Genomic DNA, 20,240 nt, shown 5'->3' on the forward strand with positions numbered 1-20,240 from the left:
TTGGATCAGTAGACTGAGTAAAGCAGAGCGCCTCCCAGTGTGGATGAGCCTTATTGAATCTGTTTGAGACCTGAACAGAAAAAAAGGCTCAGTAAGGGAGAAGTCACTCACTCTACCTGCCTCTGATCCTCTGATCTGGGACACTGGTCTCCTCCGGCCTTAGGACTCATGCTGGAACTTACCCATCAGCACTGCTGGATCTCCAGCTTGCTGACAGCAGACACTGGGACTCTGCCTCCTTAATCATGTAAGCCAGTTCCTTATAATGGATGCATATATATATACACACACATACACACACACACACATATGTATGTATATATATTTTCTTTCTTCTATTGACTTTGTTTCTCTAGAGAACCTAGACAAATATATCTGGTTTATTTTTTAAAGACCTTCATGATACCAGCTCTTTGAAATCATATTTCTGTAGTTAACAGAATGTAAATCTCTTCCAATCTTTGTTTTCTTATGTTTTTATTTTTACTAAAAAAGGTGTTGGAAACCAGGTGTTTTGGATTTTACATGGCTTTCTATTAAATAAACTTGTAATCTAAATTTCTATGACTAATGTCAGGGAAAGAATTCAAAGCCCATAATTTCTGATTTTCACAGTATCTGTAAACAGTGTTAAAGTTTCAATTACTTTCACAAATAATAAATATGAAAGCTACTTAAAATAAGCACTTTCTCACAGTTCTACTTTAAACTATCATTTTATTTCTCCACAGAATATGCAGGAGTACCCCTAGAATACAGAGATCAAACCACCATCATAGTAAAATGTAATATAAGTAGTAAAAAATAAAAACTACTCCTGATGTATTATATGTTAACTTTCTATGACCATATTAAGTATGATAACATTGCTCACAAAAATGAACAGATGTCTCTCTTTTTTCACACAGTGAAAATGAAGTTGTTTATACAAATAATACATGCTCAGTATGCTAAATAATTCACAGTACCTGCAAATATAAAAATAAAAGTCATTTTGTCTCCCACCAATCTGAGCCAACCCCTTTTGCTTAAATGTTAGTACTCATTCTTTTGTACATGTTTTTATGGATACATATACACATGCATTTACATGGATATTCATATCCATTCTTTTATTAATGTTCCCCTTACAAGAGCACTCCACCCCACATGATGGCTCACTACAGGGGAAACCAGATTAAAAATCTAATTTTTCCATATTTTCTTCCCAGTTCTTTTATAATTCTATGTAGACTACAAATCATGGAATAGCTAGTACAAATTCAAAGGCATTCTTCCTAATATTCTCTTGTATGGCTATTCAATATATGTTCAGCCTTTCCCCTCTGGATGGCACTAATTTTGTTTCTAATTTTATCTTAGAATGACATACCTTTGCAAATAACCTTAAAATTTGGTGTATTTATTTTTATGTGCTAGATTTCCAGTTGCAGAATTAGTTTGAAGGACATACGCATTTTTAAATTTTAATATATGTAACCAAACTTTCATCCAAATATGTGGAAACACTTCGTATTTCCATCAGCAATGTAAGAGAATACCTATTCCCCACAATCCCTGTATAATAGTTACATTTGAAATTCTAATCAGTTTGATGGATACAAATGATAGCTCATGGTGATTTTAATCTGTATTTTATTAGAAAATGAGACTTCATAGTTTCTTTGGCCATTTACACTTGCTCTTCTTTGTTTTGCAACTTCTATGGTCTTTTTCTTATCAATTTGTAAGAGCTTTCTGCATATTAAATAAAAATCCTTCATCTGTCATCAACACTACAAACAACTCTTTTCTAGATTTCTCTTAACCCTTAATTTTGTTTAGAGTATAATCTGTCAATGTTTTTGTTTTGTTTTGTTTTTATTTGTAGTTATAATGGTTTGTTTGTTTGTTTTTTCCAGTATTTTTATAATTCTATGTAGACTACAAATCATGGAATGACTAGTACAATTCAAAGGTATTCTTCCTAATATTCTTGATTATTACTTGATTATCTTGACTTTCATAGCATCTGGAGTTTTAGTGTTGATTCAGAAATTTTCCTTGCCCCCTTATACTTTCAAGGCTCTAGAATTTTTTTTTGCAATATTTCTTTTCCCTTACATTTCCATCTTTATTCTACCTGGGATTTATTTTTGTATATACTGGGAGATGGGGTCTGTTTTAATTTTCTTCTAGTTGGCAGCCTTTTTTTAGATAACATTGATTAAATAATCTCTTCTTTATTCACTGTATTGAAAACAAACTTTTTGTTTGTTTTTGGCTTTTAAACAAAGATACTTACTTTCATTTTTATATTAGGTTTTCCATATCAGATGATCCTTTACAATTAAAAAATTGAGACATTCCCAATATTTTGCCATGACTTTGACTTTTAAACTGATTTCTTCTTAGGCATTTTAACTAAGATCCTCCATATTTCACCAAGCTTTAGACATAAGTGAAGTTATACTGACAGTTATGCCTGAGTCTTTGCAATAAGAAAAGTAATCTTTCTTGTGGAAAACTAAATTTTAGAGTTAGAAAAATTAATTATCAGAGACTTAAATCTAATGCTCTGAACCATTCTACTCAAATAGGAAGCCCAGTTCTTTGCGGAGCCTTCCTCTTCCAAGTATTTATGTAAATAACCAAGGGGAATTTCAAAGGAGTGTCTATAGCGAGTACTTCTTACTGATTGCTAATTTGCCATCCAAGCCTACGGTCTACCTCCCTTGCCACTGGAGAGGTCCTAAAGCCAGAGCTCTGCTCCCAGTGGCAGAGCTACCAACACTACCCTAAAATCAAACTATCTAGAAAACTGCCAATCCTTCCATATACCTGCAGACCCTGAGATTAAGGAGGATATATTATTTGTTTATCCAAAACTGGGTGGTGGCGTTGGGAGGGTTGAATGAGATAACCCAAAAGGTAGCATGGATCCTAAAGTGATACAGAATTTAGAAAGACAGCTTTTTAAAGTCATACATGCCATCCTTTCCCTGCTAAAACACATACTGGCCAGCAAGATGTCTAAGTAAGTATAGGCTTCAGTATCAGCAGCCATGTTAAATATCAAACAACTATGAATTTGAGCCCTGCAGCCCAGGCAGATTCCTTCTTGTTCTGTGGTAAACTTTTCTCACTAATCTCTTAGTTATCTGTTTTCTATCAACTCTCTAACCAACCCCACATATCCATCCAGTATGCCTGCACACATCCAAATTCCAAATGTCAACCTAGTACTTTCTCTTCTTCTCAGTGGTCCTGTAGAGCCAACATAAAACAACAGACGGACAAGAGATACATGAGGGAGAGAGAAGCCCTGTTGTCTGGAAATGGACCTTTATTGTGCCTTAGCTGGGATACCCTACAACATATGTATCAAGAGTTCCAGGTTTAAAATGTTCAACTTGAACTGATTCATCAGTACTAGAAATTCCTATTTAAGTTACCAGCACAGGATTGTCAGTAATAAGCTCTATAATATGTTCCTGGACAAAAAGATGATTAAGTCTTCAGATTTTCTCTTGGGGTATTAAGTACAGACTATGGACGAGGTCTACTTGTTCCAAAGAACTACTATATTTCTCTTGATTGGTTCCAATAATGCCATGTATATTCTACTTTCTGAGCCATGCTCTCTTTAAATAAAAGTATGTTTAAAGCTGACTCACCATTTCTTTGCAATTCAGAAATAATCTCATTAGTGGAAAACACATCAGAGGAACAAACATGTATAAGTTACATTGATATGGATACTCCTTTGAAATTCACAGGTGGTTTGGAATATTTTTAAAGTAGGGGAAAATCTAATATTCCAAGGCCAAAACTGAGTTGCTTCTCAATGACATAGAGTTCATAAATCAAGATAAGGTCCACACTTAAAACAGCATGTCATTGCTTTGCCCATAATCCAACATGATTAGAATTCAACCACATTCTCTTAAGAGTTAATACAACTCTCTTGTTGAATATGGCTTATAATCTTGTAACCATCTTAAGACAGAACACTTTCTTCAAAAACAAAATACATCTGAAGATTGCGGCATGAGTAGGACAGTGGGAATCTCATCCCAAAAACATATATATTTTTGAAAATACAACAAATACAACTAATCCTAAAAGAGAGACCAGAAGACACAGGACAATAGCCAGACCACATCCACACCTGTGAGAACCCAGCGCCTGATGAAAGGGGTAAGATACAAGCGCCGGCCCGGTGGAACCCGAGCGCCCCTCCCCCCAGCTCCTGGCGGGAGGAGAGGAGTCAGAGCAGGGAGGGAGAGGGAGCCCAGGACTGCTAAACACCCAGCCCCAGCCATCCGCACCAGAGCGCAGACACAGTGCATGTGTGGAGGGCTGGAAACTAGGGAAACAGGACAGCAAGACCTTTGAGCAGGTTCCGAAGCTGATGCCCCTGTGACAAAGAAAAGCGAGTGCTTTTTGAAAGTCTTAAAGGGACAGGGATGCCACAGCTGGATGGAAACATCCCAGGTCACAGTCCAGCAGCTGGAAATTCCAGGGAAATCCGGGGCGCTAACCCCCTGGGCAACAGCTCTGAGACCCCTCACGGAGGTAAACAGCCAAACAGCCCCCTGTCCATTACCCCTCCAGGGCCCCGCCATAGCAGAGCAGTAGACTGAAGCTGGCCATGCCGTCAGCAAGGGAGCTTCGGCCAAGATACAAAGACCCAGTCTACACGCAATTGCCCAACACAAGCCACTAGGAGTCACAGTTGTCCCAGTAAATGAAGACCAGGAGCCAAGTGGAAAGAGTCTTGACTCTCCCAGCTGACAGACCAGTCAATAGCACACCACTGCACATATCAACATGAAAAGGCAAAAAAATTTGATCCAGACAAGACTAACCCAGACAGCTTCGACATCTTCTACATGTTCCCCTGAGAAGGAACCTGGGGAGATAGATTTAACCAATCTTCCTGAAAAAGAATTCAAAACAAAAGACATAACCATGCTGATGGACTTGCAGAGAAATACGCAAGAACTAAGGAGGGAGAATACAGAAATAAAACAATCTCTGGAAGGACTTCAAAACAGAATGGACGAGATACAAGAGACAATTAATGGACTAGAAAACAGAGAACAGGAACGCAGAGAAGGTGATGCAGAGAGAGATAAAAGGATCTCCAGGAATGAAAGAATTTTAAGAGAACTGTGTGACCAATCGAAACGGAACAAAATCCACATTACAGGGGTACCAGAAGAAGAAGAAGAGAGAAAAAGTGATAGAAAGTGTATTTGAAGAAATAATTGCTGAAAACTTCCCAAAAATAGGGGAGGAAATGGCCTCTCAGACCACAGAGGTACAGAGAACTCCCATGACAAGGGATCCAAGGAGGGCAACACCAAGACACATAATAATTAAAATGGCAAAGATCAAAGACAAGGACAAAGTATTAAAGGCAGACAGAGAGGAAAAAAAAAAGGTCACCTACAAAGGAAAACCCATCAGGCTATCATCAGACTTCTCAACAGAAACCCTACAGGCCAGAAGAGAATGGCATGATATACTTAATGCAATGAAACAGAAGGGCCTCGAACCAAGACTACTGTATCCAGCACGAATATCATTTAAATATGAAGGAGGGATTAAACAATTCCCAGACAAGCAAAAGTTGAGGGAATTTGCCTCCCACAAACCACCTCTACAGGGCATCTTACAGGGACTGCTCTAGATGGGAGCACTCCTAAAAAGAGCACAGAACAAAACACCCAACATATGAAGAAGGGAGGAGGAGGAATAAGAAGGGAGAGAAATAAAGAATCATCAGACTGCATTTATAATAGCTCAACAAGCGAGTTAAGTTAAACAGTAAGATTGAAAAGAAGCTAATCCTGAACCTTTGGTAACCACAAACTTAAAGCCACCAATGGCAATAAGTACATACCTATTGATAATCACCCTAAATGTAAATGGACTGAATGCACCAATCAAAAGACATGGAGTAATAGAATGGATAAAAAAGCAAGACCCATCCATATGCTGCTTACAAGAGACTCACCTCAAACCCAAAGACATGCACAGAGTTAAAGTCAAGGGATGGAAAAAGATATTTCATGCAAACAACAGAGAGAATAAAGCAGGTGTTGCAATACTAGTATCAGACAAAACAGACTTCAAAATAAAGAAAGTAACAAAAGATAAAGAAGAACATTACATAATGATAAAGGGCTCAGTCCAACAAGAGGATATAATCATTCTCAATATATATGCACCCAACACAGGAGCACCAGCATATGTGAAACAAATACTAACAGAACTAACGGAGGAAACAGAATGCAGTGCATTCATTCTGGGAGACTTCAAAACACCACTCACTCCAAAGGACAGATCCACCACACAGAAAATAAGTAAGGACACGGAGGCACTGAACAACACACTAGAACAGATGGACCTAACAGACATCTACAGAACTCTACATCCAAAAGCAACAGGATACACATTCTTCTCAAGTGCACATGGAACATTCTCCAGAATAGACCACATACTAGGCCACAAAAAGAGCCTCAGTAAATTCCAAAAGACTGAAATCCTACCAACCAACTTTTCAGACCACAAAGGCATAAAACTAGAAATAAACTGTACAAAGAAAGCAAAAAGGCTCACAAACACATGGAGGCTTAACAACACGCTCCTAAAAAATCAATGGATCAATGACCAAATCAAAATGGAGATCCAGCAATATATGGAAACAAATGACAACAACACTAAGCCCCAACTTCTGTGGGACACAGCAAAAGCAGTCTTAAGAGGAAAGTATATAGCAATCCAGGCATACTTAAAGAAGGAAGAACAATCCCAAATGAATGGTCTAATGTCACAATTATCAAAATTGGAAAAAGAAGAACAAATGAGGCCTAAGGTCAGCAGAAGGAGGGACATAATAAAAATCAGAGAAGAAATAAATAAAATTGAGAAGAATAAAACAACAGCAAAAATCAATGAAACCAAGAGCTGGTTCTTTGAGAAAATAAACAAAATAGATAAGCCTCTAGCCAGACTTATTAAGAGGAAAAGAGAGTCAACACAAATCAACAGTATCAGAAACGAGAAAGGAAAAATCACGACAGACCCCACATAAATACAAAGAATTATTAGAGAGTACTATGAAAACCTATATGCTAACAAGCTGGGAAACCTAGGAGAAATGGACAACTTCCTAGAAAAATACAACCTTCCAAGACTGACCCAGAAAGAAACAGAAAATCTCAACAGACCAATTACCAGCAATGAAATTGAAGCGGTAATCAAAAAACTAGCAAAGAACAAAATCCCCGGGCCAGATGGATTTACCTCGGAATTTTATCAGACATACAGAGAAGACATAATACCTATTCTTCTTAAAGTTTTCCAAAAAATAGAAGAGGGGGGAATACTCCCAAACTCATTCTATGAAGCCAACATCACCCTAATACCAAAACCAGGCAAAGACCCCACCAAAAAAGAAAACTACAGACCAATATCCCTGATGAACGTAGATGCAAAAATACTCAACAAAATATTAGCAAACCAAATTCAAAAATACATCAAAAGGATCGTGCACCATGACCAGGTGGGATTCATCCCAGGGATGCAAGGATGGTACAACATTCGAAAATCCATCAACATCATCAACCACATCAACAAAAAGAAAGACAAAAACCACATGATCATCTCCATAGATGCTGAAAAAGCATTTGACAAAATTCAACATCCATTCATGATAAAAACTCAGCAAAATGGGAATAGAGGGCAAGTACCTCAACACAATAAAGGCCATATATGATAAACCCACAGCCACCATCATACTGAACAGTGAAAAGCTGAAAGCTTTTCCTCTGCAATCGTGAACAAGACAGGGATGCCCACTATCCCCATGTTATTCAACATAGTACTGGAGGTCCTAGCCGTGGCAATTAGACAAAACAAAGAAATACAAGGAATCCAGATTGGTAAAGAAGAAGTTAAACTGTCACTATTTGCAGATGACATGATATTGTACATAAAAAACCCTATAGACTCCACTCCGAAACTACTAGAGCTAATATCGGAATTCAGCAAAGTTGCAGGATACAAAATTAACACACAGAAATCTGTGGCTTTCCTATACACTAACAATAAACTAATAGAAAGAGAAATCAGGAAGACATAAAAAAAAAATAAAATACCCAGGAATAAACCTAACCAAGGAAGTGAAAGACATATACCCTGAAAACTATAAGACACTCTTAAGAGAAATTAAAGAGGTCACTAACAAATGGAAACTCATCCCATGCTCTTGGCTAGGAAGAATTAATACCGTCAAAATGGCCACCCTGCCCAAAGCAATATACAGATTCGATGCAATCCCTATCAAATTACCAACAGCTTTCTTCAATGAACTGGAACAAATAGTTCAAAAATTCATATGGAAACACCAAAGACCCCGAATAGCTAAAGCAATCCTGAGAAGGAAGAATAAAGTGGGGGGATCTTACTCCCCAACTTCAAGCTCTACTACAAAGCCACAGTAATCAAGACAATTTGGTACTGGCACAGAGCCACAGACCAATGGAACAGAATAGAGACTCCAGATATTAACCCAAACATATATGGTCAACTAATATTCGATAAAGGGGCCATGGACATACAATGGGGAAATGACAGTCTCTTCAACAGATGGTGCTGGCAAAACTGGACAGCTACATGTAAGAGAATGAAACTGGATCACTGTCTAACCCCATACACAAAAGTAAATTCGAAATGGATCAAAGACTTGAATGTAAGTCATGAAACGATAAAACTCTTAGAAAAAAAACAGGCAAAAATCTCTTAGATATAAACATGAGTGACCTCTTCTTGAACATATCTCCCCATGCAAGGGAAACAAATGCAAAAATGAACAAATGGGACTATATCAAGCTGAAAAGCTTCTGTAGAGCAAAGGACACCATCAATAGAACAAAAAGGTATCCTACAGTATGGGAGAATATATTCGAAAATGACAGATCCCATAAAGGGATGACATCCAAAATATATAAAGAGCTCACACACCTTAACAAACAAAAAGCAAATAATCCAATTAAAAAATGTGCAGGGGCGCTGAATAGACAGTTCTCTGAAGAAGAAATTCAGATGGCCAACAGTCACATGAAAAGATGCTCCACATCGCTTGTCATCAGAGAAATGCAAATTAAAACCACAATGAGATATCACCTCACACCAGTAAGGATGGCTACCATCCAAAAGACAAACAACAGCAAATGTTGGCGAGGTTGTGGAGAAAGGGGAACCTTCCTGCACTGCTTTTGGGAAAGTAAATTAGTTCAACCATTATGGAAAGCAGTATGGAGGTTCCTCAAAATGCTCAAAATAGAAATACCATTTGACCCAGGAATTCCACTTCTAGGAATTTACCCTAAGAATGCAGCACTCCAGTTTGAAAAAGACATATGCACCCCTATGTTTATCGCTGCACTATTTACAATACCCAAGATATGGAAGCAACCTAAATGTCCATCAGCTGATTGGATAAAGAAGAGGTGGTACATATACACAATGGAATATTACGCAGCCCTAAGAAAAAAACAACTACATGGATGGAGTTAGAGGGTATTATGCTCAGTGAAATAAGCCAGATGGAGAAAGACAAGTACCAAATGATCTCACTCATATGTGGAGTATAAGAACAAAAGAAAACTGAAGGAACAAAACAGCAGCAGAAGCACAAAACCCAAGAATGGACTAATAGTTACCAAAGGGAAGGGGATTGGGGAGGACGGGTGGGAAGGGTGGGATAAGGGCGGGAAGAAAAGAAAGGGGGCATTATGATTACCATGTATAGTGTTGGGGGGGGCACAGGGAGGGCTGTGCAGCACAGAGAAGACAAGTAGTGATTTTACAGCATCTTACTATGTTGATGGACAGTGACTGTGAACGGAGATGTGGGGGGGACTTGGTGAAGAGGGGAGCCTAGTAAATATAATGTCCTTCATGTAATTGTAGATTAATGATACAAAAAAAAATACATCTGAGTAGTGTTTTCAGGACTTGCATTACACTGGTTTATTCTTGAATTAACCTCATAAGACTTTGTTTTTGAAAGTCTGTATGGTAGACATAAAGGAAAAATGCGAAGCAGGATTGATGTATACCATTTTTGCAAAACCAATGCAAGTAGACAAAGTAAGAAATGATGATGTCAGCTCTTAGTATCTGAAATAGCCTAGTTATTTCCCTTTTCTTCATCTTTGTTTAATTTTCATCAGCATCTACAGGCTGTTTGCAATGGCTGCAAAACACATCCAGAAGTAGTGTCAAAAAAACGTTTTCAATAGGAAGAAAACTTGATTAAAACTACATGCCAGGCTACTTCACTTTTTGGATGGTTCATTCCCACTTGGCTTTTAAGAAATCCTTTTCCACCATTCAGAAAATTTAATGGGTATTTAATTTAATGGATGTCATGTTGTCCTCCAATAACCTCACACCTTCATTTTTGTTACTAACCTTACCAATAAAACCACCTGAGTACCTCAGCTAAACATTCATTTAACACATCACAAATCCAGTAGACCTTGACTGCCTTCACAGCTAGGCAAATAAATATGTTAAAGGACCATCCTAATGTTCTCATTTTGAAAGTCAAGAACCATTTAGTTTAATAGCTAACTAATTCATCACACTGGAAGGGCAGATGCCCTCCAGAACCCCAATAACTTGGTCCTGCTTGTCCTCTGGCAGAAGAAGAGAATGGAGGCCTGCACAAGCATAGCTCAATATCAGAAATTAGTTCAGTATTATATCACACCAGGTAAACGTGAAGCACAGAGTGTGCTTTTAAAGTAAGTCTTCCTGCAATTCCGACTCCATCAGTAAAATATTCAGCTCTCCCCTGGAGGGCAAGGCCCAAAGGTCCTCAGTGGTAGCAATAACTTAGCTTCCTGAGTGTGCCTACTAAACTAGTAGGTAATGCTGGGGACATGCAAAGGCTAGAACTTGTATCATTCAGAGTCTCATCATGAGAGAGAAACCACACCAGTAATTCTATCAGACTTACTGATTCCAATAGGTAACACCCTTAAATAAGCTCTGGTAATTGGTAAATCTGTGACTTACTTCCAAACACTACTACAAGGAAAACAAGATGGGATATTACTCTCTTGGTTAGATGATGATATTCAGGGTTTCATCTTAGCAGACTGCAGGAAGAGACTGCCTTGAAGAAGCAAACAATCACGTGCCAACAGCTTATGGAAGGGGCCACATGGAGGAGAGTTGCTGGTGGCCTCTAGGAACTGAGGGTGGCCTCCAGCTAGCATCAAGATCATCTTCAAAATAGTCCATTTATCCTGGCAGAGGAAGAAGTGACAGTAAGGAGGGAAAGGGGGAAATTTTGCATACTGAGGTCAGAGTTGAAGGCCAGTGAATGAAGACATGAACCACCCTCATTCCCTAACACATGACTAAAGAGACAGCAAACAGACCCTTCCTCTTCCTGACTCATATAATGTGCTTGAGTATTCAGCATTTCAAAGCTGCCAGGTAAGCATGTGATGCCCTGAGTGCCTGTAAATATGAGCAGCATCTTACGATACTGTTTTTTGTCTTTTCTATCCTGTGATTTGGCTCAGCACTTATTTTTCTTTGCACCTAGATTTTCCTACATGCAATTTCCAAAATAATCCTGTTTAAAAAACGGCATCAGTATTAGCATTTTATTTCCCTCATGTACCATTTTCATTGCTATTCCAACATCATTTCAAATATTCATTAAAACATAACCAAAGCCTTTGACCTTAAAATTAACCAGCAAAGGAAACATTAGCAAATTCATAGCACTTTGCAAATGTTCTGGCTTGTCTTATCATTGTGTCAACAAACCTACAGCATTTTCAAACTTCTTTACCCTTGGGATTCAAGTCAGTACCTATTTACAGAAACTATAATATTTTTAATAAATTATAGTAAGGGGAAAGAGCTCCCATAACTCAGTTTAGAATATAGAGTTTAGAAAGATTACTCTTTCCTTTCTATCTAATGTATTTGTGTGAGATATCCAGCTCTTACTAGACTAAAACATGCAAAAATGTGTTCACGCATGCATACACCCACATGCACTCCCATGCTAATGCTAAGTTTGTTTTGGTCCAATATTTAACTGTTCAAGTACTGAACTCACAAATGTATTTTATGTAGAAGCAAACCCAAGCAATCCACAGCAACTAAAAAAATCACACATTTTAGCACACATGTATGCTGACCCTGTTGACAAGGTAGTCAACATTTTTTTCATCTCTTCTCTCTACCATTTTATGTATGTTGGCTTCATTCTCTTACAGCCAGGCTTTTACCATTTGCTGGTAGTACATTAATAGGGAGAGCAAGAAATGTGAGATGTCAAGGTGTAGCTACAAAGAGCTTCAAAATTATACTAGTCTTAGTCATTTCAAAGTAAAGAGAGTAGTCTCTAATCCTTCATCTATATAGAAATGATCACAGAACTACTCTTATTGGGCCAGTTAAGGTTAAATATGCCCAGCCTTGAACAAATTGTTGCTTTCAGAGCAATGAGATACTATGATGGGCCAAGTCTAAAGTAGATTCCCAACCATGGCCAGGGCAATGAGCACTGAATTGGCCTCCCCACCTGAACCAGTAAGAAAAGGAGCAAATTAGATATTTTACCAAAAAAATGGGTAAAGGGATTCCAGTCCAATGGAAATAACCAACGTTGAGTATAGGTCCCTCACCACTCTGTGGCAGTCATGAAACCAGCTAATTCAGTCAGCTATCATGGAATAACCTTCTTCAAATGGTTTAGTTGGAGGGAATACTAATATTTCATGAAATCAGAAGCTTAGCCCCACAGCATGCATTCATACAGTACCTCACAGAGGGCCAAGTAAGTGGAAGGCTGACTGATTCCCAGAAGACAAAGACAGAAGCATTTCAGAAGATTCAACTATAAGATGTCTAAGAGATCTAAGCTAAGCAAAGTATACTCATCTTCCACCACTTATATTTCTTGTCTAATAAGAAATTATGGTAAAAAACTTTATTAATCAGAACTCTGCCAGTTGCAAGTGACAGGAAGTCAGTTCAAACCAACTTGAGTAAAAAGGAACATCTTTTCCCATGTAACGAAAAGTTCAGAGCTTTGTAAGGAAAAAGAGTTTCTGTTAGTAAAACGAAAGGATGTAATGGTCTACCACAGTCCAGCACAAAAGAAGGGAAAGTTGCACTGTGTTTGGGTTGTGGGAACATTACCTACATGATTCTAAAGAAGTGTATTTTCTCAAGACCAATCTAAGTTAGGTATTTTGATAATAGCTATTCTCACATAGGTTCCATTTTAGTATGAGTAAACCTCAGAATAAAGAAAGCATTCTGTTTCATACACAAGTTGGTAATATTTTGAAAAATAAGGTTGTCATTTTTAGGCCATATTAAGATGTCTCTTTTATATAAATGGATAGATTTTAAAAGATACATGCTAGCATAATGTAATACTATATTAAATACTAGAGCTGTGATGTTCCTGTATGGCATCTGTTCCATGAGTTACTTTTTAAAATTTATCTGAATACCAGTGACTTGAAGAGAACTCAAATCTTTCATAAGCAAGGACAACCTAATGAGTATAAGACAAAATCAAATATACTTATCAGGCACTGCACCTAAGTGGCTATTTGATAATTGCTGCTTAATTTCTTATTGATTAAAGGATAGATACAGACAGTGCTTCTCCCAGTACATATCATTTAAGAACATATCGTGCAACACTAAGCAGTAGTTTTAGTGTCTCAAGATCTCTGGCTTATGTTGAATCATAATATCTTTATTCTTCTGCCTATAATAAATAATGGAATATCTTAAAGCTATTTTACAGAAATTCAGTGACATATACCTAAAACATATTCATAATATACAGAGAGGAAGGCTAACCTTCGATCTTTGTAAAATGAGGATTTATTTTCTTTCTGATAACAAAGATTTGGAATATTGGTAGTTTTAATATGAAAGTTTATTTCTCAAATAATAATCCTGAAGGTAGAGAGAACAAGATTTATATGGTGGTGATGTGGTAGCATGAATTCAAGCTCTGGGTTTTTGCTCTACTGCACACAGATTCCACTCTCAACACCAAAACCAAGACTGCTCGAGCTATAGCCATCACTTTCATCCTCACTAGATGAATGATGGGAAAGCTACAGAGAGGTTACCCCCCTACCATTTAAAGAGACTTCTTAGAACACACACACATTTCTGCTTAAATTTCATTTGCCAACTCTAAGCCTCAAGGCCACACCTAATTACAGGGAGAATGATGAGTATTATCTTTTACATGAGTGGCAAGATGATCAGCCAAATCTGAGCTCTTTAGTAAGGAAGAATAGATATTGAAAAGCAACTATAATCTCTGATACAATCTACAAATCATTACTTTCAGGGAGATAGGAATTAAGCATTAATCATATTTCTAAATATGCATGATACAATTACAAACATCAGAAGAACCCATAAAAGAAATTGTCCATTTTTTCTATAATTGAAACTTGTTAATTCAAATGTTTCCATTATATTCCAAATACTGACACTGAGATCAACAAACTCATTAAAAATTATTAAATAACCACCAAAATAGCCCACAAAAAAATTAAATTTACTTTTCTAAGGGCAATTTGCTCTTCCTTTTTCTCAAAAGTAATCTAATGGTAGCTTCTTCTGATATAACAGCACCATAGAGTTGTGAAACATTCGAAAGTACAATAAAATGACACTGAGTTCTTCAAATCTATCAGAAAATCATTTAATTAAACTATTTGAAACAGCTATAATCTTTGTTCATTTGTATAACCTTTTTAAGTGTAAATTTCCTTGCTAGCAATTCTGTTAGCTATAGGCTTCCAAAAAAATATAAGATTGACTGTATCAGAATTCTTTTTCCCCAAAGGCTTAACTAGAATTTTAATAACCCAATGAGAAATAGCCTCATTACAAATATGACAGAGCTGACCCTTCATACGAAGGGTATCTGAATTTGCACTTTCTTCAACCACCTTTTATCCAAATGACCAATAATATATATTCTCAGTACAGCTAACTAACCCATTATGGTCAGGGGCCTGAATATACCTAAATATTTTTGTAGCATTTCCTTCACTAAAATTGCTCTAATAAGTATTTCCCAACTGACAAGAGTTAGTTCCTTAACAAAAAGTTTAAGAATAATGAAATAATCCAAGACCATTCCTATCCACATTCACGATCTTGATAGCATTAGTTTGTTATTTTTCCTGTATTATAAATAAGGTATTTAAATAACAATGCTGGAGAATTTATCAAATAAACAATACAGCACTTTAATGGGATGTAATACAACCATAAAAATCATTTTTTCAATGATTTAATGACATGAGGAAATTCTTACTATAGAGCTTTATAATCTTATTTTTCTGGTTATGAAAAGTTAATGCAGATCATTTGGAAGATACAGAAAATAACAGAGAAAATAAATATCACATGCAATTTCTATACATAGAAATCACTGTGATAGAAGGGAGACCCAGTTACAACTTTGTCTCTCTCATGTAATGTTTCTGAAGGTAAGCAGAGCAGGTTTTGTGTGGCAGTAATAATGCTTTTAGGAAACCATGCTCTTACTACATCACTCCACTGTATGCAAGTTCAGTTCTGAAAGCCAGACCAAGATGACACAGATATAGACACACGTGCTTACAGATCATACCATGCATATATTTAAGTCCTATTTTGTTTCACTAGATATATATATATATATGTATAAAGCAATTAACAAACTACTAATCTATTTATGCTATTTCCTCCGAGTATTAACTATTTTTTAAAAAACGAGCTTTCAGGGGTGGAGCCGAGATGGCGGCGTGAGTAGAGCAACGGAAATCTCCTCCCAAAACCACATATATCTATGAAAATATAACAAAGACAACTCTTCCTAGAATAAAGACCAGAGGACACAGGACAACATCCAGACCACATCCACACCTGCGAGAAACCAGTGCCTCGTAACGGGGGTAAGATACAAGCCCCGGCCCGGCGGGACCCGAGCGCCCCTCCCCCCAGCTCGGGAGAAGAATAGGCAGAGCAGGAGGGAGACGGAGCCCAGGACTGCCGAACACCCAGCCCCAGCCATCCGGACCAGAGCGCAGACACAGTACGTGCCCAGGGGGCCCTGGAAGCTAGGGAAACAGGGCAGCAAGAACGGTGAGAGGGTACCGGAGGCCTGGCGCCGGAGGACATAAGAAAAGTGAGTGGCCATTTTTTGTTTGTTTGTTTGTTTTGTTTTGTTTTGGTGAGAGCTTTTTGGAAGTCTTAAAGGGATAGGGACGCCAATAATAGGGAAACAGAGCACCAAGAATGGTGAGCAGGTGCCTGAGGCTGGTGCCGGAGTATAAAGACGAATGAGCGGCCATTTTTCTTTATTTTTTTATTTTTTTAATTAAAAAAAAATTTTTTTTTTTTTTGTGGTCGTCATTTTGTTTTGGCGGGTGCGTTTTGGAAGTCTTAAAGGGGCAGGGCGGGACACTTAATCCAGAGGTAGGGAATCCGGGATCTCTGGGCACCCTAATCCCCTGGGCTGCAGGAAGCAGGGAGGCCCCTTACGGAGATAAATAGCCTCCCAGCTACTCCCCCTCTAATGCCACTCCACCACTTTGGAGAGGCAGCGGGAGCCAGGCCACGCCCACAGCAACAGCGGAGATAAACTCCATAGCAGCTGGGCAGGAAGCAGAAGCCCTGCCTGTGCGCAGCTACCCAGCACAAGCCACTAGAGGTCGCTGTTCTCCCAGGAGAGGAGGGCCACAAACCAACAAGAAGGGAAGTTCTTACAGCCGTCACTCATCCCAGCTCCGCAAACTATTCCTTTTACCATGAAAAGGCAAAGCTACAGGCAAAGATCACAGAGACAACACCAGAGAAGGACACAGACCTAACCAGTCTTCCGGACAAAGAATTCAAAATAAAAATCATAAACAAGCTGACAGAGATGCAGAGAAATACGCAAGAGAAATAGGATGAAGTCCGGAGGGAGATCACAGATGCCAGAAAGGAGATTACAGAAATGAAACAAACTCTGGAAGGGTTTATAAGCAGAATGGATAGGATGCGAGAGGCCATTGATGGAATTGAAACCAGAGAACAGGAATGCATAGAAGCTGACATAGAGAGAGATAAAAGGATCTACAGGAATGAAACAATATTAAGAGAACTGTGTGACCAATCCAAAAGGAACAATATCCGTAATATAGGGGTTCCAGAAGAAGAAGAGAGAGGAAAAGGGATGGAAAGTATCTTGGAAGAAATAATTGCTGAAAACTTCCCCAAACTGGGGGAGGAAATAATTGAACAGACCACAGAAATACACAGAACCCCCAACAGAAAGGATCCAAGGAGGACAACACCAAGACACATAATAATTAAAATGGCAAAGATCAAGGACAAGGAAAGAGTTTTTAAAGGCAGCTAGAGAGAAAAAGGTCACCTATAAAGGAAAACCCATCAGGCTATCATCAGACTTTTCAACAGAAACCCTACAGGCCAGAAGAGAATGGCATGATATATTTAATGCAATGAAACAGAAGGGCCTTGAACCAAGGATACTGTATCCAGCACGACTATCATTCAAATATGATGCTGGGATTAAACAATTCCCAGACAAACAAAAGCTGAGGGAATTTGCTTCCCACAAACCACCTCTACAGGGCATCTTACAGGGACTGCTCTAGATGGGAGCACTCCTAGAAAGGGCACAGAACAAAATACCCAACATATGAAGAATGGAGGAGGAGGAATAAGAAGGGAGAGAAGAAAAGAATCTCCAGACAGTGTATATAACAGCTCAATAAGCGAGCTAAGTTAGGCAGTAAGATACTAAAGAGGCTTACCGTGAACCTTTGTTAACCACGAATTTAAAGCCTGCAATGGCAATAAGTACATATCTTTCAATAGTCACCCTAAATGTTAATGGACTGAATGCACCAATCAAAAGACACAGAGTAATAGAATGAATAAAAAAGCAAGACCCATCTATATGCTGCTTACAAGAAACTCACCTCAAACCCAAAGACATGTACACACTAAAAGTCAGGGGATGGAAAAACATATTTCAGGCAAACAACAGCAAGAAGAAAGCAGGGGTTACAGTACTAATATCAGACAAAATAGACTTCAAAACAAAGAAAGTAACAAGAGATAAAGAAGGACACTACATAATGATAAAGGGCTCAGTCCAACAAGAGGATATAACCATTCTAAATATATATGCACCCAACACAGGAGCACCAGCATATGTGAAACAAATACTAACAGAACTAAAGGGAGAAATAGACTGCAATGCATTCATTCTAGGAGACTTCAACACACCACTCACCCCAAAGGATAGATCCACCGGGCAGAAAATAAGAAAGGACATGGAAGCACTGAACAACACAGTAGAGCAGATGGACCTAATAGACATCTACAGAACTCTACATCCAAAAGCAACAGGATACACATTCTTCTCAAGTGCACATGGAACATTCTCCAGAATAGACCACATACTAGGCCACAAAAAGAGCCTCAGTAAATTAAAAAGATTGAAATCCTACCAACCAACTTTTCAGACCACGAAGGCATAAAACTAGAAATAAACTGTACAAAGAAAGCAAAAAGGCTCACAAACACATGGAGGCTTAACAACACGCTCCTAAATAATCAATGGATCAATGACCAAATCAAAATGGAGATCCAGCAATATATGGAAACAAATGACAACAACAACACTAAGCCCCAACTTCTGTGGGACACAGCAAAAGCAGTCTTAAGAGGAAAGTATATAGCAATCCAGGCATATTTAAAAAGGGAAGAACAATCCCAAATGAATGGTCTAATGTCACAATTATCGAAATTGGAAAAAGAAGAACAAATGAGGCCTAAGGTCAGCAGAAGGAGGGACATAATAAAGATCAGAGAAGAAATAAATAAAATTGAGAAGAATAAAACAATAGCAAAAATCAATGAAACCAAGAGCTGGTTCTTTGAGAAAATAAACAAAATACATAAGCCTCCAGCCAGACTTATTAAGAGGAAAAGAGTCAACACAAATCAACAGAATCAGAAACAAGAAATGAAAAATCACTACGGACCCCACAGAAATACAAAGAATTATTAGAGAATACTATGAAAACCTATATGCTAACAAGCTGGGAAACCTAGGAGAAATGGACAACTTCCTAGAAAAATACAACCTTCCAAGACTGACCCAGAAAGAAACAGAAAATCTCAACAGACCAATTACCAGCAATGAAATTGAAGCGGTAATCAAAAAACTAGCAAAGAACAAAACCTCTGGGTCAGATGGATTTACCTCAGAATTTTATCAGACATACAGGGAAGACATAATACCTATTCTCCTTAAAGTTTTCCAAAAAACAGAGGCGGAGGGGATACTCCCAAACTCATTCTAGGAAGCTAACATCACCCTAATAACAAAACCAGGCAAAGACCCCACCAAAAAAGAAAACTACAGACCAATATCCCTGATGAACGTAGATGCAAAAATACTCAACAAAATGTTAGCAAACCGAATTCAAAAATACATCAAAAGGATCATACACCATGACCAAGTGGGATTCATCCCAGGGATGCAAAGATGGTACAACATTCGAAAATCCATCAACATCATTCACCACATCAACAAAAAGAAAGACAAAAACCACATGATCATCTCCATAGATGCTGAAAAAGCATTTGACAAAGTTCAACATCCATTCATGATAAAACTCTCATCAAAATGGGAATAGAGGGCAAGTACCTCAACATAATAAAGGCCATCTATGATAAACCCACAGCCAACATTATATTGAAAAGCGAGAAGCTGAAAGCATTTCCTCTGAGATTGGGAACTACACAGGGATGCCCAATCTCCCCACTGTTATTTAACATAGTACTGGAGGTCCTAGCCATGGCAATCAGACACAACAAAGAAATACAAGGAATCCATATTATTAAAGAAGAAGTTAAACTGTCACTATTTGCAGATGACATGATACTGTACATAAAAAACCCTAAAGACTCCACCCCAAAACTACTAGAACTGATATCGGAATACAGCAAAATTGCAGGATACAAAATCAACACACAGAAATCTGTGGCTTTCCTATACACTAACAATGAACCAACAGAAAGAGAAATCAGGAAAACAACTCTATTCACAATTGCATCAAAAAAAATAAAATACCTAGGAATAAACCTAACCAAAG

Source organism: Manis pentadactyla, chromosome 6 (genome assembly GCF_030020395.1).
Source record: "Manis pentadactyla isolate mManPen7 chromosome 6, mManPen7.hap1, whole genome shotgun sequence".
Lineage (NCBI taxonomy): Eukaryota > Metazoa > Chordata > Mammalia > Pholidota > Manidae > Manis > Manis pentadactyla.